Source organism: Leptonychotes weddellii, chromosome 7 (genome assembly GCF_054177405.1).
Source record: "Leptonychotes weddellii isolate Sample4059 chromosome 7, ASM5417740v2, whole genome shotgun sequence".
NCBI classification, from domain to species: domain Eukaryota; kingdom Metazoa; phylum Chordata; class Mammalia; order Carnivora; family Phocidae; genus Leptonychotes; species Leptonychotes weddellii.
This window is the reverse complement of record NC_138375.1, coordinates 64,708,196-64,730,878: the sequence shown is the minus strand read 5'-3', so window position 1 is coordinate 64,730,878 and position 22,683 is coordinate 64,708,196. Positions and strand designations below refer to the sequence as shown.

The following is a 22,683-nucleotide window of genomic DNA, read 5'->3' as shown; positions in this document are numbered from 1 at the left end:
AGGGGATAGAAAGATGAGTAAATCTGCTCTGCAGGACTTGAAGCATTTTCTTCGCCACCTTTAACTTGCATTAACCCTAAACTGTTTGTCTTTTATCCAAAGCATTTTTCCCAGCTGACTAAAGTAAATTTATACTACCATTCACGAAATTTTGTTTAAAAATCCCCCGAAATGGCATTCACTATTCACATGTTAACAATGCTACCAAATTTCTCTAAAGTCAGTGTTCTCAGTGCCATCTTAACCAATGCGCCCACAATATATTGGACCCAGTTTTATAGTCAGCCTGGTTCTATCATTAAATTTGCCCTAAAATACCAGGCCAAATAAATATTTTTGCACTTCAAAAGGATTTGGGGGGAAATTTCTCTATTTTACTCATATGATGTGGACATTGCACATACTTACTTAGTCATCAAGTCTTTACAGCATAACCCCCAAATATTTCAAAGTGTTAGGCATTTTTAAAGATGTAATTCTTGATTTGAAGAGTGCTAAAACAAACACAATAAGCAACATTAAAGGCTCATCCTACAACTTTGACCAAATCAGCTATTTAGCTATTAATGTTTTCTCTACATAAATCTGGAGGATTCAGTACATCAAAAAAAACAAACTCATCTGACCACACATTCTCTGTGGCCGAAAGCCTATCAGCTGCTTTGCCATCATCAATCCATCTCTTCAAATATCTAGGAGGCTGAGATCAAATAATCAGCTGAGAAAAACAAGGAATAAGGATCTATTTACACTTCTACTGTGAAGAATAATCATAGGTTAGCTGTGGCTTACAATTACTAAATAAAAAATGGATTAGCTAAAGCAGAGCTCCTTTTTGTGAAATGAAAGGTGAGCAGAATCTAAACTGATATTATATGCTTAATGGCATCATCATTCTCCTATTTTAAAAATTCTACAAAGGGCCTACTATGTGTCAAGCACGCTAACTATAGTCAACACAGATTAAGAAGCTGTGACCCTGACACCAAAGTCATTAGTGAGGTGAGACAGTTATTACTGAAGGATACCACAGGGTAGTGGGGAGAGGACACTAAACATGGTGGTGCTAAGTCTTCCTTTTACAAAATCTACTTGAGTTCCTAGGTGTCCCTGAAAACAGACAGGAAGGGTCACGCACATTCACTCACGCTGTGTATGTCATTTTGAAAGAGGTAGCTGTTGAGAGAACAGGCAAACGACCACTTCTGAAAAATAAAGTATTCACTTGAGGGGTGGTGGGTGGGGAATATTGTTACTTACTGCCAGTGGGTACTGTTACTGAACATGGTTCTTAAGATGGAATTTCCTTGATTCCAAAGAAATGTGAAAAAAATCTTAGTGAAAAAGCTTCATCATGTAGGATTTTGGGTGCATGTAAAGTATACACGTTGGAAATCAGTTCTCCAAGTTCTTCCAAACATAGTGATTTTATTATATAAATTCCACTGAAATGAGGATTTTTAAACATTACTACCAGCACGCTGTAGGCAGCTAATAAGCATGTTTAAGTTAAATATATATATGATAGTTATAATATGCATAATAAGAGCCCATAATAGAAATTAGTTTTTTTTTTTTCCAAAATAGGATCTTTGTGATGTTATTATTCTGGTAACAATGTGTTAAATACAAGCAAATGATATAGCAGATAAGATAATTAGCAGGAAGGATAAAATGCAGTTTATGTATGTATTTAAATAAAAATTATCTGTTTTGCATATTAACTGACACGTTTCTAACTTATGCAATTCTGGACACTTGGGAAACAGACAAACTTCTCAGTGTAAGTGTACAGGTACTACAAATACACTTTCTTCAGCATCTCACAATTGTGTCATAGGTACAACTGTCTATAAGGGGTTAATATAACTCAAAATTCATAAAAAAGGAACATAATTTAAAACACAGTCCGATAATTAGCACAGTCCGATAATTATTTTAAGAATGTACTTCAATAAACGTGACTATATTGTTAACTAGAAATAAATATCAGCAATATAAATCTACTTTAATACTAATTTTGATAATTGAAAATCAGAGATTACAAAAGTATAAGCTGATATAAAAAAACAGATTCTACAAAAGTTAAACTTAGATTCTTAAATTTAGTCAGACTGCTTTTATTAGTGAACAAGGAAGTGGAAAGCATTAAGCTCATGTTCAACAAATTACTAGATGCCGATGAAACACACCGGCAAACCCACATCCCACTGTCGGTAACAGCAGCTGCTCACTGATCAATCTACTTGGATGAGAACAAGATCTCACCTCTAAGAGGACACATCTTCGTGCTCTGTGACTGTGATGAGTCCACTGGAAACCCACAGTGCCACAGGAAATGGGGTGAATCCAGTCCAATCTACCCATGAAACTGATTAAGAATAATTTGACTAGAAACTGCTGAGAAAATAGACCCTGAAGTGGGTCAGGCGTTTCAAAATAAATGAGACAATTTTTTCTCTGTAAGCAGGTCTGTCCAAAGCAAGGAGACCATAGAACAGGTGAGTTAGGTGATAATTACTTATTACTATTTATTTACCTATCTCTACATTTACCATCGTCTTGATGTAAATGCATTTAATAACTTACTTAAAAATTTAATTGATTTTTCTGACTGAATCATTCTTGCTTGTGTAGTCAACTGGCATCTTAAAACTCATTTCAAAGATTCAGTGTGTCTTGTCCACTTAGGTTTACAATGATTATTAAAGTAATTTTTGAAATGCTCACTTCATATTACAGAGTCTACCATGAAGATATTATTTTTAATAATCATATAAAAAATAAATATGCAAGGGCACCTGGGTGGCTCAGTACGTTAAGGGTGTCTGCCTTCGGATCAGGTCATGATCCCAGGATCCTGGGATCAAGCTCCCCATCCGGGGGCTTCTCCCTCTCTCTCTGCCCCTCCCCCTGATTGTGCTCACTCTCTCTTTCTCTCTCAAATGATAAATAAAATCTTAAAAAAATAAATATGCAAAATTAGACTAGCTTTATCAAAAAAACAAAGGATTGTGACAGTGGAGTAGTATTTATATAACTTATGATAAAGATTTATATTATATAATTGTATGCTGTGTTCTAATACTTACACATTTACCCAGTTTTCTAAAGACTTCCCTATTCTACTTCCTATCTCCCCCCAAAGACAAAAGAAAAACAAATGAAAACCAAACAGTTTAAGTACATCAACTTATGGTAAATCTTATAGCTGTGAACTAAAAAAAAAAAAAAAATTATACTATGTTTTTCTTTCTCTTATGAAACAGGCTTTTTTTTTTTTTTTTTAACTCTTCTGAGTTTTTAGAACCAAACTAAATTGGGAGTTTAATCAGATACAATTCAGTAAGATTTCCCTGTGTTAAATTTTAGGATTGGACTCATCAACTTGGATGAGAGTGGCTGGCTAGTTTGGGTAGTTGGATACATGCCATATGTTATTTCTCTTACTGATTCACTGTAACATCAGTGTGGTTTTCCATGAATCCTTAAAATAATGTTTAGAAATAACAGGAAAAAAAAAACATCTTAAAAATGCCTTTTTAAAAAGTGTTTGAAGGTAAAAAAGCAAAATAATCTGTGTGTTCTCTTCAAAAGTTTATACATGTTATAGGTACATATGTATTAGTTCCACTGTGCTTGTAAAAAATGGAGACAGGATAGGGAATAAATTATGTTTTAACTAAGGAATTTGGAGACCAAAAAAGATTCATGAAAAGTTGAAAATGACCTCCCAGAGGACAACAATCCTCTCATTTCACAGATGAGGAAACTCAACTTGACCAAGGTTAAGTAACTCGCCCAAGGTCAAACAGTTAAGTAGTGTCAAAACCTTGACACATCTCAGATCTTCCGAATCAGATGTTCTAGCCTAAGAGATCAACTAATTCAATCACCTTGTTGTAAAGATGAAAAACAGAGTCCCAGAGCATTCGGTGATTTGCTTAAGGTCAAACATCTAGTTGGTAGAAAAGAAAAAGTGACATCCACATCACCTGACTCCAGGCCTTGGTGGGTTTTGTTTTTTGCTTTTTGTTTTAGATATCGCTTCATCTGTCAAACTGACAAAATCAGAAAGAAGAATTTTCACACAATTAACACATGAGTTCAGCTAGGTTACCAAAACATTTGGCGATAGGCAGGCAAGAAAATGAAATGAATTAAGGAAACCTATGGGCAGACAATATGTTTTATAGGTTAATACTCAAATGATTAATTCTCCAAATTAATCAGAACAACAATAATAATGAAAATCATACCTAGATTTCACTGCGGGAATATTATGAACCAGGCATTTTACATATGTTTACTTCCTCACCGAATCACCACAAATTATACATCCTCCCTATTTTACACAAGGGCAAACTGAGGGTTAGAGAAGAGAGTTGGCATTTGAAGCCAGGTCACCCCAACTCCACAGTCAATGCTCTCTCCTTGCCATACTTCTGTATCATTATAAAATTATTTTGTACATAAAAAGATAATGAAAAAATACAGAAATTTATTCAAAAGCATTACTAGTTAACATTTTACTAACCACATACTCTGTGCCAGGCACCATCCTAATTTAACACCTCATTTAATCATCACAATAAGTCTACCAGATAAATACATTATTAGTCTCATTTACAGAGGAGGAAGATGAAGCAGGGAAAGGTTAAGAAACTTCTCCAGGACCTCAGGCGGCATCTAGTAAGTGGAGAAGCTTAGAACCATACCCAGAACCTGCCTCAGACTCTTAACCATCATGGGCCAGCTCTTGTGTATAGTGTTTCTGCAGGTACACCTAATCCCTGACCTCAAGAATCCTATGAGCGAGCGAAGGCAACAGAACATAGACAAAATTGCAGACGGCGTACACAAACTACACTATTATCCACATACCAACATTATTCATACAAACAACTAAAGTGGAAGAAGGGGTGGCAACTTCCACCACAGAGGCACAAAGGGTTGTGCACGAGGGATGGATCACCTAACATGTCCAGGCACACGTTTCAACTCAAAGACCCGGGTTAGTCTAACAAAGCAGATGTCCGTAATGGATAAGGTGCCAAAACTCTTTCTTTCCCCTGCATGTTGTTCTTCTGGAGATTAGGTGGGAACCTGATCCACCCACATCCTATCAGGAGACTTTTGTCTTTGAAACTAATCAGGAATAATTTACTGGCTGTTAAGCTATATAGGGCAAAACCTCCTGTGATGGAAGGAAGCAACAGGAAGGGAAATGAGATGGGGGGCAGGGGGGATGGATTTGGAACACAAAAGAACATAGAGTCAATTCAAGCATTCATATTCTGCTTCCTATAGCTTAAAAAACACTTATTTCTTGCCGAAGATGTGTTTACTACGAAGTAGGCAAAGCTGCATTTAAAATTTTTTAAATAAATCCATATTGTTACTATGTAAACCAAAACTGACTGAAAGAGCAGAAATTTAGATTAAATATAGGCAAAAATTTCCTGACCATATGATTGTTAAACTCTGAAACTTTTACTCAAGGAATATTCAGAATTTCTTGTGAAATTCTTTAAAAATAGCTCTGTCCCTTGGCCAGCCCTCAGAAATCAAGCGTACCTGAATGCTGAGGAGGAAGGCCAGCTGACGTGTGAGCGGCCTGGCAGTTGGATTATTCTTCCCATACAATACACACGGTATATACATGAGGCCTCACCATTAGCTCCAAAAACCCAGTCCACAAAACATTTAACCTCTGGCTGTACAGATTACCTGGTGTGAGTGCAAGTTGTGGTCTGCTACCTCTCAGTTCATTAAAACGCTCAACAAGAAGGAATGTAAGTGTGCATTTTTAATCCTCTTTTCAGATCAGTATACACACAGTCCTCCATCATTCTCCTCCACTGTGCCTCCTTGGAAATTTGGCCCCAACATCACCTTTTAACATTTTGCTGAGTTCTGTTAGACAAAGTGTGTCACTCCACACAGCCCGCCTGAGGGGTCACAGGCCACTTCCTGGCCAAGTTCAAAGCATCTAAAACTCAGTTTTCTCATCTGTAAAACAACGATCATTGTAATGCCTCCCTCATAAACGCTGTTGTCAGGATTAAATAAATGATAATGAATGTGAAGTCGGTAATGGTATACATTAAGTGCTCAATGAATAGAAGCTATTCAGGAAGGCTTCCATTTCTAGAGGGGCACACACAAGTGCTTCTGTGGCCTATAAAAGCAAAAGTGAATCCCTCCTACTCACCTCCGAATAGCCACCAAGGTGCTATTTAGGGGTTTGGAAAATCTTATTCAAAGAGCCATTCAGGGTCTTCATAGGCCTCTCAGAAGCTTGGGAAGAGAGGTGGGCAGAGCCCCAGATCCCAAGCTTTCCTAAGTATAACCTGCTACTTTATTGGGTGGTTTTTCCTTTTCTTTCTTTCTTTCTTTTTCTGTTTTACATAATAGGTTTCTGCTAATGATTTTTATGACCAATGTTTTTTTGGTTAAAAAAGAAGTTTGGAAACAACTGCTCAGTCCATAAATCAGTGAAACAACTCAGATACAATAGCACTCCCCCAAGTTCTGTCTGGAAATATTAAAATTGTCCTAATTTTTACCACCTTACCATCTAACCACTTACAAAACAAGCCTAATTGGAAGAACATAAGCATTTCCAGTATTCAGTACTATTTACAAAGCAATTAAACCGTGGCTAAGATACACAACAGTGCAGTACAATTAGAATACATATGAGAACCCTGTTAATTCATCCACTATAAAGAGCAATTCATCGGAATGACCCTACCCCTTGATATTAGAAACCCAGCCTCACAGTGACACCTTACAATGTGGCTAACCCACCTTTCTGTCTCAGATACTTTCCCCAGATCCCCTTCACTCTGAATAAACTACTTTCGGGGTATCCCCCAAATCCATGTACACAGTTATAGCCAGCAGGTCTTTAGTCCAGTTGCTATGGATCTCTGTAATATTCCTCTATTACTTCTCCCCCATCTCTATTAAAATGATAACCATCATCCAAAGACTAAATTATTATTTTAGGAAGTAGTTCCTTTTACCCCTGAACAGATGTTCTTTCTCTCTGTCCACAGCATTCCATGCTTTATTGTGACATTATTTGTTTTGTTGTTCATTATTAGTACCCTGAGTGAAGCAGAACATTTTGATCACTGCCTTGACAATTAATGAATTTTTCTAATTGTCTTGGCATTTGCCTGCATGTGGTCTTTAGCACTGACATGTTCACATCAAATATCACAGAAGACCAGGCATTTAAGATGAAGGGGTGCTTACAATATCAGTCAAAATGAGTAACAATTCAAATACACTGTTGGTTTTACTGTATATTTATTAAAAATCACTTTGCAGTCAGGACACATGAGGATTTCTTTTTAAGGATGTTTACTTTTCCAGTTAGTAAATGTACTGGGGTGGTTTTCACTAAAACATAAGTCAGCCAGCTGTTTGGGTTCTTGAATTGAATGGTAAAAATACAGGCAGCTTTTACTCAAAGTACTCCACTTTAAACAAGGGAATCTGTTCCATATTTAAATGATTTAACTTTCCTTGCTCAAAAAAAAAAAAAAGTAAAAAATTTTCATATAATAAGAACATCCCCTCTTCGGAACTTCAGAACTTTCATTTCAGATGGCATATGGTTCCCCCGCACCCATCCGATACCCCGGGGATACCGAAGCACTTAGGAGACCCAAGAGAGTGTGTAATCTGACATGACAGCTGAAGGAAAAAAGGCTGACAGAGGCCTCAGAACAGGTATCAGGGAGGGAGAAGGATTCTTCTGGAATCCAGGTTTACCCCTCATCTTTCTTTCAAGTCCACCAGAATGCGACATTTCATTTGCCCTTGAGAAGACCCCATCACTGGCAGGAGGGTTTCACTCAGAGATGGGAGGATGGACCCACCAAGACCAACAGCTTCATGTACTGTAAACTTCTCCGAAACAGATAGGGCAGAGAGTGCTTCTGCACTTCAGTCTCTCAAATTCTCTGTAACCCAGCATAAGCTCCTGCCGGCTTTGTAGTCGGCTTCCCTTTCCTCCATAGGGCGCGCATTTATGAGTTCAGCTGTGGGCCCGCTTAATTTCCCTCCGCAGCCTTTCTTCTCCTCCTAACACATGCGCACTTGAGCCTGGCTCTGGGGTGCTGACTAAGGGGGAACAATGGGAGGCTTTGAGCAGGCCTCAGCTCCAGACCCAGTCAATATTTACTTCAGTTTGGAGCCACCGTTTTAAAGCTCCTTCCAAGCAGAACTCAACAGTGGGGGGGGGGGGTCCCCGGAGGTTTCTAGATTTTATTTTAACACAGGGGCAAGGGGTAGTGCAGTTGGTAGAGACAGAGTAAACAGATTACTGTCCAAACCACTTTCTCAGAGAAAATAAGGGAGGCTGTTCCACAAAACAGGTTAAACTTTCAATACTAATTAGCAATTTATAACAAGAAAAACCAATCGTCTTCCAACACTGATTACTGCGGTCTTAAAACTTCGTATCAGGCTGAAGTGCAAATCCACTTAATGTGACCCCTGTATATCTTGTGAGCAGGGGTCTGATCTTATCAAGCACCCAAAGCTTGCCAATATTTGCCTACTCTGCCTGGAGCGGCAATGCAAGGACCCCACGTGGTTAGTCCATATTCCTTGACTGACTTCCAAACCAGATCTTATGTATACTACCAATCCAAGTGTGTTCTAAAATGAAGCTGTGATTCTCAAACACTGTGAACTAAGAGTATGCTAAGGTAAATACCATATGATATTTACATAGAATAAGTACATGTGTCTGCTATCTGGGCAATATCGGGGAGGCTGGTCTTTGCCTTTGAAAAGAGTAACTGGAAAAAAAAAAAAAAAGTCCATCTCCCCAACTAGTGAAAGTGGCTTACTACAGGATGGCAGGGGGAAGATGGGTAGGAAGGGTAGACAGTTGGCTGTAATACTCCATCACAGTCAAAGGAGTTTGCCGGTGGATTTACACTGCCTTTTGTTGAGATAAATGTAGAGATACTCACATAATTAAAAATAGAACTATTTAACTGTAAATAGTTTTATATTTGCCCAGTTGACTTAATTTAAAAAAAAAAAGTCAACTGTAATAAAACTAACCTGGAGTGACAGTGGTGAAATTTTACTAAAATGATTAAGGCCATATAAAATTACTAAAAATTCCAGTTAGATACCTGAGGAAAGAAATTCATAGTTGTCTGCTATAACCAATTATAAAGCTCATTATTCCATTCAAATAAAAAAGTCATCACCATCGTCTATATTCTATGCATGTAAAATACATTGACATAATTTGGCATTTCACAAAGAGAATGAAGAAAATTCAAATCACCCCTCCTCCAAAAAATATGAGGTAAAAGGTTAGGCATACTAGGATTGGCTTGTTCAGTTATGTTTGTCTAAATTCATCAAATGCACGGGAATATGTTCAGCTCTAATCTTTACTACATTATTTACTGTATTAATAAAAACTAAATAATTAAAATGCAACTCAATTCAATCATTTCAACATCTTAAGGAATTACTGGATTGCCATACACTCAATTTGATCAATCAGCATGCTCTCGTGGAAAGAATATACTGAGCCAGCCTAGCTGAGATGAAGTCTCTGGCTGATATTTTTGAACTGGTATGTAAGAGTATAAGGAATTTTTTTTTCAATAATACAAAGTGTCAATAAGTAAGTCATCAAAACTTAAACTTCTTGCGTACCCTTTTGCCAAGAAAGGAAGCCTAGAACAAGAGAGGGATTGTAACCATTAATCATTCATCAGACACCGAATCCAAGTAACACAAAATTACGAAGTTTTACACTTGAAATAAACACACAGCAAGCTCATTCCCTTGATAAATCTTAACTTCCAATTTAGGGAGGACAAAAGAAATCTGCTTTTCTGTAAAATGATGCAAGAGTAACAAAGGTCAATCTAACATTCTAGTGAGCACAGCAATTCTAAGTATCAGAACACTGAACTTCTAAGGAAAACCAGTTGTGCAGTTATCAGTGCTCTTGCAAATAATTTGTTATTCAATATTTTTACTTTTATTGCTACTTGCCAAGTGCTGCCCTCAGTTGTCACTAAATCTCTGGGTACAGCACATAGATCATTGATAATTTTCCTTATAAATTACTATTTTTGGTTTTTTTTTGGTCTAAGTGAGGTTTATATATTCAGGAGTAAAACAACATTATAAAATAATCGTGTAAGTATATGATTGCAATTTTAAAACAAGTAACAGGCACATTTGCTATTCTCCTAAATAACTATAAACATATGAAGTAAAACCTGCTTTGAATAACCACCAGACAATTCTACAGAAAAGTGGCCCTTTGACAGTAATGGGTTACTCAGGTTTCAATGCATTAAAATATGTGTTCCTTGACAAATTCTGTTTCCTTTCTCAGCTAGATGCTGTTATGATCTATTTATGTTCCTAACATCAGTGCGTGTATAATTAATACGTACTAAGTTTAAAAGCAGTCGATAACAGGAGTTGTTTAAGCACAGAGGCGTCAAGAGGCTAAACCCTGTTCTTCTGGCAGCAGGATTCAGAAGAATCCAAGGATCCCAGGGATAGCCAGGCTGCCTGTAAGGAACAGCCCCAGACAGGAATTGATTTGTTTCAACAAGTTCCTCATTGGAAATACAAGCATTCTCCAAGAGGGTGTCAGTATTCATTAATTTCTCCTTTGAGATGGAGATATCTCATTATACCTGTGAAGTCCAAAGCAGAATATTAGGGTTTTAAAAGTCAAGAAGAAGCAACACAGAAGAGACAGAGAGGAGACGAGAGGGCATTAAAAATAAACTTGACCAATGTTACAAAGGAGATCCAAAATTCCTTCCCGGGAAGAAGGGCCTGGCAGACCTGCCTCTCACGTGTCATTATCTGGACATCATTACCCTTGTAGAAATCACAAGATAAAGCCTAAAACATAAAATACAACTCAACCTATCTTTAAAATAGTCAACTCTACCATGATGCTCTGAAATGAAGTTTTGATTTGTGCTTTCTATGCAACATACAAGAATGTACAGAATTATAAAGATGCACCAGTACAATGTGAGGTGGCCTCTTCAATCTCTACTCTTTTTATAACTCCATTTTCAAAGTCCTGTCACAGATGTACTTTCCTTTAAATTTTCACAAATCTGAGTGAGACATTATTTTTATTATGCCCATTTATTGATTAGGGTGAAGAAACTAAGACTCAGCTTCATCACTATGAATGGCATACTTAGGAATCAACTAGAGCTGAAATTTAGCCAGATCTGAAATACAACCAACAAAATGTTTACAAAGGCAACTTAAAAATCTAATCTGATGGTAGGTTTTTAAATATCTCACTCTCTGAGCTCTTGCCTATACAATACCACCCAAACCGACTTAAAGCCATGTTCACAACAGCTGCTATTATAAAAACTCAAAACAAAAAAGTACATGAATTCATTGCTTTTATTTTATGCAGTCAAAACAGTCTATAAATGTATACATATCAGTGTTCCTAAGAACTTGATTACAGCCTATTAATCTGATGAGAAATCACTGTTAATGAGTTAAATAAAAACTATTTAATGTACTTATTTCCTCCCTTTTCTAAAATGAAGGTCAACACACAATAATTAGAACTATTCAACATCTTCTACTTCACCTGAGCATGGCGATGAGCACAAATCTTAGGTGTATCCACTCATTTTGAACAAAACCATTCTTTAGAGATATGCAAATGACTTCATTTTAATCAATGAAGATATCCTATTTCTAAATGTAATAATCTTCTAAGCACATAGTATACTTCACTTTTAGGAACCACGTAAGTTCACACATAATCACAGAAGATTCTCAAATTCCTGTGTCAGTGAGAATCATAAAACTAGAAACTAAGCAGATGTCATTTCAAAGTCATTATCTCTGAATGCTTACTTATATGGTGAGCATAAGAATAAACCTACAAAAAAAACCTCTGAACGTTAACATCCTTATTTACTGTTCTTAATAAGAGTCATAGTTCTTATAAAATGCTACCCAGTGTTTTAATTAAATCCATTTTGTCAAGGATTTAAAAATGAAAAGATTTGTTTCTGTTTGGCAATTATAAAAAATGTTGGCAAAAACTGTTATAAAAATAAAAGGATACCTGAATTAAGAGGGCTCACCATCCTTTCCCTCTTTTTTTGTTTTTATTAAAATATAGCTGATTTACAGTACAAACAGCTCCATCTTTCTTTTTACAATTGTTCCATAGAGGTAATTTTGGTTAAGTAAGTCAACTCACTGATGCTTTCAAAGACTTTAAAGTTCACTTAGGAGATTAGTAATATTGTATTTATACACACAGAGTGAAGAACAAAAAGGGTAAGGAGGCAGAGTAATCTGAATTTAACTAGTTCCATCCTTTATTTGTTAATGCAAGCATCCCATGATATTTGTTCTGCAAATCAAATGATATACAGACTGAAAAACGTGGAAGCATATTTACAGACTTTATATTACCTGGACTGTGGAGGAACAAAGATTTCCCACAAAGGACACTAGAACCAGAGAATTTTAAAGCAGGAATGAATCTCCCCCCAAGTCTCTCTTAACTCCATTGGAAGCGTAGGCTCCCGTCAGAGCCACCCACAACACACCCAGCCAGTAGAAGCAGACACACTATTAGTCATCTTCTCTGCTGAATGTAAAATGAACATTTGGGGTTCATTTAAGCATTCCAATTTAAATGGGAAAGTGTTAAAAATCTGTTTCTGAGGTGTAATTCTGGCATTGCCACATAAAATACATCTGGGGAGGGTTTGCAAATAAATATCCTGAGACATTTATGACAGGATCCTCCTAAAACTTTTTGGACCAAGGCAGTATTTTCACTCCAATAGAATCTGTCTAAGCAAAACTTACAACAAAACCCCTGGCCTATTACTTTTGTTCGTGGTGGATTTTTAATGACGCATACACCTCAATAGGAAAAGCTATTTGATTTGAGATTTGGGGGAAAGTGCTAAAAATGAAGACTACTAGGTCTTAAGACAAATCACTTTCCCTTGTGCAAACACTAAGCCATTTTAGAAATTATAGAACTCTATAGGAAGTTTAGGGCAAATACAACCAAGAGTCCTTGATGAGGAGCCGGAAATAATCTCTCTCCCCACTGACTTACCTAGAAACTTGCTACCCAAACTGTGGTGCACAGGCCAACTGCATCATATAACCTGGAGCTTGTTAGAAATGCACACTAGCAGGGCCCTGTCCCAGATCCGCTGAATTAAAACCTGTATTTCAGCAAGACCTCCAGAGGATCTGCATGCAATTAGACTGTGAGAAGCAGTGATCTAGAAATTGCTAACCAAATGCTTCATGCAGGGATGCTGTTTATACTGTTTACTGTGATATCTCCAGTACAAGAACAATACCTGGCCCACAGTGGACACTCAATAAATATTTGCTGAATAAATCCATGTGTGAACATCTCTTATAGTACTATCTACTCTGTGTATAAAATTGTTGTAACTGCACAAAACTGCAAGTTCCCTCAGGGTACAGATGCTATCATCATCTCTGAAGCAGCTGTGGGCCTCACAGTGCTTGTATGTATCACTCAATAGATACTTCATCAATTGTCACTTTTAGATATTCAATACAGGAATATATTATTATGCTTAGATATTAGCTATAATATTGCTTTAATGTGAAAACTTTGGAAAAATAAGTTAAAATCAATATATAATTCCTAAATTCACCCATTTGGCTTTGATTTTAAGTATACTACAGAGAATTCACCCAAGGAATCAAGACAGTAACGGAAAACATTATCTAGGGCCAAGTCCCAATTCCACATAGTACCAGAGAACAGGGATGGCACGGATGATTGAAATCCAAAATTGATTCCAAAACCTCATGTTATTCAATAGCCTCAAAGTCTTTTCTTACCAAATCTCACACCAAAGCTGACCTAAGTTTCAGAAATGTCATTTTTTAGTTTTATTTTCTTTCTCAAATCCACCCACCAATCGCACAGGCCCAGAAATAGTAAAATGGCCAAAGCCATCAAAAGGGAAAGACTGTGATAGAGAGATCTACATAATAAACAAATTAGGTAATTAGTTCTCAAATAACCAGATATCAACACAAAAATCTAGAGCTAGGAAGTAACAATTTATAAAAGAGGTAACTGTAAGAAATAATCAGATACATTAACAGCATCTATAAATGTATCGATAACAAGACCATTCCAAAGTAAAACTCAAAATAATGAGGTATTCAGAGTCAAAATTACTGCTGGTTCTCTCAGTCCATATAATAAGGGAGGGATACCAAAGTAAGGACTCACTTCCTAATAAAGAACTGCTTTGTTTCTTCTTAATTAACTGAATCAGATGGTCTTTTATGCCTTTTTGTTTTGTTTCCGGGAACACAGAGTTTCAAGTTGGGTCATCCGATATGTCTGACCCCATACGTATATATTCATATGGAATATCCTATATATGTATACACACCCCACCCAACACCCACACTTTGTCATGTTTTTGTTTTCCCAAGAGTATAGTTGACAATGGTGATAGCTGAGTGTGTAATTAGTTTTCATTGTTCCCCTGACAGCTATAGTTCCATACAAGACCCTTTTCTTTTGATGTTGTAAATGCTATGGAAAAAATACACTAATAACAGGCATTTAATTATGGGTCCAGCAACCATAATGGGAACATTGCCAGAAGAGAAGGGAACCTCTGGAACAGCAAAAATATATATTTGCAGGGGAGGAAAAAAGGTTAGTTCTTCAGTTACAGTAATTCTCAAAACACTGATGACAGGCATATGATGAAAAAATTTTGAATTTTTCCCTGAGTCTCTACTGACAATAAAGTAGGTATAAAATGCTCTATGGATCCTAAAACCAAGAATACTACTGTATCTGTGCTAAAATATTAATAAGAATAAAGGCATTGTTTATTAATAAGGGAAATACTCTTTAGAATAGCTTGTTTTGATACTATCAGTGAAGAGTACAAAGACGCAGTTTCAAATTTTGCTTTTTGCTTTGCTTTTCATGGAATTAAATTAGCACTTGTGAAATCAAATATCTGGGTGCTCCATTCCCTGAGGCTTACTTTAATTTGTTTTATACAGTATTTAAAATAAAGCATCCCCCCGAGTTGCTGTCATGGCAGACACCAGATCTGTCACTGAGGTCCTTTCTCGCCTGATTAATTAGTAATTGGGAGACACATTTTGGCAGCTTTCATTTCCCTATTATTTTCTCGAGTTTGACACAAAACCCTGTCAAAAGCACCACGATTTGAACTGTACCCTTCTTTGTGCTGGGTCACTAAATTTTAATAAATGGAGCCCCCGCCAGAAAACTACCGAAATAGGCATAAAAGTTTATTGAAGCAGTAACAGTAAACAAATATATGAAGAAAACACTGAATGCCACAGTATCTAAAACATTAATGGTCTGTCTGAACCCAAGGGTTATTGGCAAGATTGCAGGACAGAAACTAAAAGAAAGGGCCTTTAATAAAACCAGCGCTTTCATCTGTCTTTAAAATATAGATATTAGTTAAATAAAGCAGACAAACGCTTTGGTGCAGCAGAACCATACATCTGCGCCTCCTCCATTATCCCAACCCGACGAATGAATTTATTGGGAGGCAAAGATTGATAGTGGCTACAGGAATACAGAACCCATCCAGAAGTCACAAAAGCTCTGTCTGAGCCAAACAAAGAAACATTTTTCATAAAAGGTAAGGTGAGGAACTTAAAAGTGAAGCTAAAAAGACTGATAGTTCAGAGACCTGCAAATAGCTACAGAATCAGTTTCAGGTTCTCCATCTCAAAGTGTCAGTCACTTCAAAAAAGCATCCTGCTACTATGGTGGCTCAGGACACTTGTGTGCCATGGCAGCGGCCATGCTATGTGGGTCAGAGGTCACAGCTTCCACATTCCGACATCTGTCTGTATTTTCTTGCCCTGAAACAATAGAAGGGGAACGAGGCTCATTTGCTCCCACTTTGTTTAACCTAATTGTTAAACACAAAGGATCATTTCCCCATATTCAGAATTAGTCTTCCTTTTCTTTCTATTCCCATTTGTTTCCATAAAATTAAGTACTATAAAAAAACCTAACCAAGAGGTTAAGCCCCCCCCAGCACACACATTATTAAAGTTCGGTAAATGTGACAAAGCCGTATGTCCCACGGGTGTCTGTGGAACATGAGACACCAAGTATCATGTCTACCACCATCAAAATCCAGATCACAATTTGCACTATAATTATCCAACCAAAATAAGCCATGCCTTGATTTTATTCAAACCATAAAACTGCATTTTAACATGACAAAGGAGTTTCCTAATATGTATTTTCACAACACAAAGCAAGAGCTAGTTGTTAACTATAGTTTCTACATACATAAATAAGTCACTAATAAGACTTAGAATGGACACTCTGACAGCTTAGAAGCAACAAGAAAAAACAATAGTATTTATTAGTCCATTTAAAACAAAAAGGTCACTTTGGACACTCAGATATTCTAGTCTTCTCCATCAGCCAAAAAACAAAACAAAACAACAAAACAAAAATGGATGGATGATGGATATCAGAGGAAAGCTTTGCAGTACAAAAACTATCAGCTCATACCTGGACTTCAAATAAGGAGTCTAGGAGATGTATACCACTTCCTAAAACATGCATTTTATTTATCACCTTTATATTGCATCTGCAACCACCAAAAATCCTACTTCTAATGAACTGAAGCAATCTGTGACATAAGTAGTTTTCAATCTGTGCCCAGTTTAATCAGACTGACTGAGTCAGGTTACTCTGAAATTAATCTTAAGGAAGTTCTGTTTTTACTGCAGTTCATGGGAATAATGTTCCCAGACATCATCAAACAGATGCAGTAGCAAGAAGTTTACTATAAATTTTTGGTAAACTTTACTAGGCCACATGTTCTTCCAAATGTATCAAAAAATACAAAATGTGGTGGAAAATATAGCAGACTCGGTTGATATATTCTCATAATTTTTAATAACAAATATGAATCTACTTCCAATATAATTTTCTCTATTTTCTATAAGAACCCATAAGAACAGTTAGTAATGAGAGAATGAAAGCCTATATTTCAGGGACAAAAAGGCTCTGATCTCACATAATGCTTCTGAAAGCATCCCAAATGTTTCATTTTGAAAGATACCTATATTTTTATCAGCACCTCTTACGAGAGAAAGATTCTTGGTACTGCTGAGTGATTTGCGGAAAAAAAATACGTTGGTTGACATAAAAAGGCCTACTTAGAACAATCAAAAAAAGGAAATCAGGATTTGGGGGGGTGACCATAGGAGCTTTTAATATACTACTTTGAAATTAACAACAAATTATAAGCTACAAAACAAAAATACGTATGTAAACATGGTACAGCCCAACATTTAACATTAAAATATGCCTGGATTTAAAATATATTATTACTAAATTAAAACTTCCCTTTTTTTCAACTAAATACAAGAAAATAGCATTCTAATGAGCTCACAAATAATTTGAGAGAGCTTTAAATGTAGAGCCCTGCCAAAATTATTATAAAGTGGTTTAGTCCTTTTCTATTGTCCATTTTCATTTCCAGACCATTTTCATGAAAGAAATAAAATCGGTCTTAAAACAAGATGGCTGCTTCTAAAAAACAAAAACAAAAAAACACCTCTGATTTAACAGAAAGCCAAAAATCTAGCCTTTCTAAATTGGGGAGCAAAAACTTAGTCATCTTTTTTCCCTAATCTCCAAGCATGTATTCACACATTTCCACATGGAAACCTATACATTACACTGTGCAGTTATTTAAAATTATTAATAGCAATTTTTTAAAAAGGTCTGATCTTTGTGTGCCAATAACATAACTGTCCAATGCATAAACATACAGATATCACATGACCAGAATTCCCACGTCACAGCAGAATCATGATCATCAGTCATGGAAAACGGGTCACTTGATAAATAATTACAGGAATAATACTGATGTATTTACATGTCTTAAAGAATGCCATCATAAAACATCCAGTGATATCTTATTACAAACACAACAACTGTATTGGACTTTTTAAAGTAAACAGCCTAGGAACTTAACTGTCAGAGTCTCTCCTTGAATTGCACTTTGCTGACCTTCCCTGAAGCAAATGGCAGATTAATTCTATGACATACATAATAAATATTAAAAGCATTCCCCTACATTTTGAAATAATTTTTAAATAGATTTTCTTAAAAATCACTCAAAACTATTTTTATTTCTCACTTGACTGGAAAATAAGACCTGACAGTAACATTTTCTTCAACCTGTCAACTGTCAATTGTATGAAGGATGTTTCTAAAGATGACAAAGGTTTATTTTTCCTTATTGAAAATGATAGAACTCTACCTGAATGAAAGCTCAGGTAACCATGACTGTGGTACACTCCCGTCTCCCAGCAACTAGCTAACTTAAGTAGGAGTTTTCACTTTTTTAAAATAATGTTTTTATTGAAATCCATGGCTGTTTGAAAACTATACTCAAAAGCCTCAAAACCAAGAGTTTATATCCACACACATTCCGCATTACAAAACAGTGCACAGATTTCAGCAGTTTACAATAAATCCTTCAAAGTGCAACAAGGAGTAGAGATTATCAAGAATACTAAGATACAGGGAACTTTTTTCATTTATAATCGAACTATGTATAATAGTTATAGTACAAAAAAACCACCTTATTACTTTTTAATTCTAAACTAAGCGGTTCTATTGTCTTTGGGCTGCCTTGTTTACTACTGACTTAAAAAAGACCTAAATGCAGACAAATTTAGGAGGAAATAGACCTCCTGGTTGTGAGTAATATCCCATTCAAAACACTGGAAATTCAAATTAATCACAAGAAACTTTTCTACAAAACAGGTCAGGATATAGGTTCAGAAGCAAATGAAAATATAAATCTAATAATATAAATCAGGCCCTTAAAAGAGACAGCCATTTATTGATGTTTAGCTGTCTAAGACCACCACCATAAGACAAATTACTAAAAGTGAATATTAATAGATCATTTCTTATCCTCCTCTTTGAGGTTTTTATATCTGAATATGAAGGTGTTATCCGTCACAAATGATCAAAAGGCAATTTTTTCTCAGTTCGGAAAACTGATCCTGTCTGAATATCCTGGGTAAGTGGCCAGGGCCTTCTTCACTGTACTTAGGGACACACAGGCTTCCTTTCCAACATGAACATTCTAATCAGAGCTGTTATTTTAACAGTTTATATACTGTTTCTAAAAAGAAAATTGGTAATATGGAATCAGTCAACATAGACTGGTTCCTTACTAAAAATAAAATGTAACTTTTAAAATCATCATTGCTACTGGAAGTTATTCAAAACAAATACAAAAATGAAAAGGGTTGAGTTGCATCTTTTTAAAAAAACTATTAAAGCAAATGATTTATACTGGGGAAAAAACCCACTAAACAATAAATAAATGCTACCCACATGTAAAATTCTGTTAACATTTTCTTAGTTTTGTTCCACTTTGTATTTTAATGTATTCTCTTCCTCAAAGATACATTCTTTTAGCATATTCTTCTCCCAAGCTTGCGAAGGCCAGGACTCCTGAAGGACTAATTGTATTCATTCATTTTCTTGGCCCAGCATGAAGCTGGTAGCTTGTGTGGTTCATAGCAACAGGGGAGAAGAGAAGGCGCTCATCTTTATCTGTCCCTATCCAACAGGAAATCAGGCCAGTGGACAGAATGCAATGTAATGCCTGTTCAGAAGGCATCTTGCAAGATTAAATGGCAAGAAATTCACAAGGTTAATTTGCCCCCAAATAACTAAGTGCTCCTTCCAAACCTGATCTTCAGCCTTCAAAGGTGGAAGCCTCTACAGCTATTGATTATCAGCCAGAACACACATGGCAACAAGATATTCCTTCAGTGAGCCAATGGTTTAGTTAATACCACTAAAATCAACTAACAGGGAGTAATGGACAACTGAAGGCTCTCTCTGATTCTTTTAATCACAGGGAGTTTATTGACCTTGGTCTCATGCTGGAAATGCCAAATTAGACTGTACAGCCAAGTATGCCTCAAATAGCACTGATGTTCCAGTCACCTAAAAAAAAAAAAAGACAGTTGACTATTTCTGAGAGCTTACTATGAATATATAACTCATAAAATGGATGGAACAAACATCTCAGTAGCTAATTTTTCTTTTCAAACATTTACAGAAAAGTGCCCCAAAACAAGAAGCATTACACCAATTTGTAAAGTAAAAAAAAAGGGGGGGGGAGATTCACTTCAGGTCTTTTGCAAATGGATCAGGGTAAAAACAGGATATATAAATCTCTGTCATACTGCTTTATTTTTATCCGGATGTCTACATAAATTCTGATAAAAAGATCAAAATAATAAAATTACCCAATTATATCTAATACATTACATTGAGGCTCAGAGTTAATAAAGTTAAAAAATTCTAAATAATGCTTTTTACTGGAAGAACTTTTAAGTTTCTAACATATGTTATTATTTAAAACATTTAAAATTTCAAAACTAAAGTTAATCCTGTACAAGTTTGGTGATAAAATTCATTCAAAACCAGGATCAACTTTCCATCTTTCCAAATTCTTAGATTTGAAACAAACCGATTTCCTTTATTTGTCAGTGGAAAAGGCACAGTGCTAGAATACTAGTATATACATAATAAAACACTGATGACTCCAATTTTAAAAAATAAAACAAGTTTATTTTGAAAGGAAAAAAATAACCAAAGGATTATGATGGGGGGGAAAAAAAAAGGTTACTACCTCTCTCTACTTAGCCACATACAAATGATCTGTCAGCCAGAAAGGTTTGAGAGTATTGACCTAGAATTCATAACACTTACACAACTCCAAGATTACATGTTAACAAAACTAAATGGTGTCAATTACCTGCTACTCTAACATGAAATGTTTAATTTACAAGTCCCTACAAGAATTTTAAAAGTCCAAAGAAAACATATGATTAGGTTAAAATTTAGTATACTCTGGGTGAATTATAGAGATTTTTTTTTTCCCATCACAGCATAACACTTTAAATTGGTGATACTCAGAACCCAGCAGAAGCAAAGCATTAAGTGCGGAGAATCAATATTCTTCAAGTATGCTGGTAGTATTTGCCACTGTATTATTTTACTATTATCCCATTAATGCCAATTAGTAGGCAACATGTTTAATTATCCTATTATCATTTTGGCAACTGGTCAAAAGAAACCAAGAACTTTTCAATATACACACAATATTTAAAAGAATATTCTCATTGGAAGCACCGAACTGTTTACAGCACACTTCAGATTAAGAGGCATGTTCTTATATTGAGTCATCTCTATAAGTGTAGCTGCTATGGGATAATGTAAATAAAGTTTTATTACTGAAAGTCTCTTTAAAAAGTTACTTAAAAGCTTTTTACATTCTTAAAGAAATTAAAGACAAATAGCTATATTCTCCTTGATTTAGATATTCATTACTCAAAGTTACTTAGTAACATGCTGGTTCAGAATTCAGTCTAACATTAGAAGGGTCACTCTATTACTATATTTAGGTGAAATCCAGACAACTTTCCAAATTTTTAAAATATGGAAGATGCATTTAGGCAAATGTTATCACATATACTTCTATTCAGATTGATAGTTCTCAGTTGCTATTTCAGAGATTTGTGCCAATTCAAAACATAAAATTGGTTTTTGGCCCGCCACCCAATAAGTACTAGCAACTAAAAAGTTACCAGCATTTGGAAAATTGAACATCCACTTTCCAGAAGCAAATACCTAGGACAATAGATTCTATCTGATAGCAAATAAGTTTAATATTTTTTTCTCTGTTAATCCAGATCTATGGATGCTAATGGTATAACAGAGTCATTAATGAAAACAAACTCCTAGGACTACAGAAGTTACAATATAAGATATTTAAATCCTGTGATCAAGATGTAATACTTAATTCTAATTGTATTTAAACATAATTTCAAGTTCACCTCCATTAGTATAAGCTAAAATATATTTACTTCATTTTGCCACAGAATCCCTCATTAGGAGCTTAAGTGCCTACTGAACTTATCTAAGAAAAAAAAATTAATCTGTTTAAGTTGCAATCAAAGTTTTCAACTTTTTTCTAAAAGATTAAGTCTTCTGATCTTATTAGTTTAACAAGTCCTAAAAAAATAGGATTTATATAAAATCAGAAAGCATGATTAGCTTACTTTACAAAATAACATTATTACCAAAAATAAAATGTAAAACATTGAATCTATAAAATTTAGTAAACCCTTGAAAATTTTCTAAAATGTTTCTTCCCTATCTTTTGAGATAAACTGTGCTTATTTCTAAACTAGTTATTTTGCATTGGCTGTTTTTAAATCACATCCAAGCTGAATCTTCTTAATACATCAAAAAAAAACCCATCTTATTCAACATTTCAGAGAGAAATCTGCCTACCAGGCCCTACTTTCACAGTTACATTAGTTTTTTAAAGTAAGTTTTACTGTGACAACACATGAAGATAAATGCACCCACAAACCCCTAAGAATACTAAAGTTAGAGCTGAATCTCTTGGGAGAGGGGTACATTATCCTTTCTTTTGAACATCATCAAAATGGTAACGATCAAATAAAAAGGTATTTCCACAAGCCTCAAATTAGAATACAGACTTGAGAATA

General features: G+C 35.5%; 1 protein-coding gene and 1 long non-coding RNA gene across 3 annotated transcripts in view; both read right to left on the bottom strand.

Annotated features, from left to right (window-relative positions):
- Positions 1-22,683, bottom strand: part of EFNA5 (ephrin A5) — a 273,861-nt gene that overhangs the window by 247,881 nt on the left and 3,297 nt on the right. The gene's annotated exons all lie outside the window — the stretch shown is intronic.
- LOC145722635 (uncharacterized) overlaps positions 8,260-22,683 on the bottom strand; it is a 15,748-nt gene continuing 1,324 nt past the window's right edge. Inside the window, exon 2 of the long non-coding RNA XR_014147030.1 lies at positions 8,260-20,104. This is a non-coding gene — a long non-coding RNA (uncharacterized LOC145722635). The remainder of the gene's footprint in view (positions 20,105-22,683) is intronic.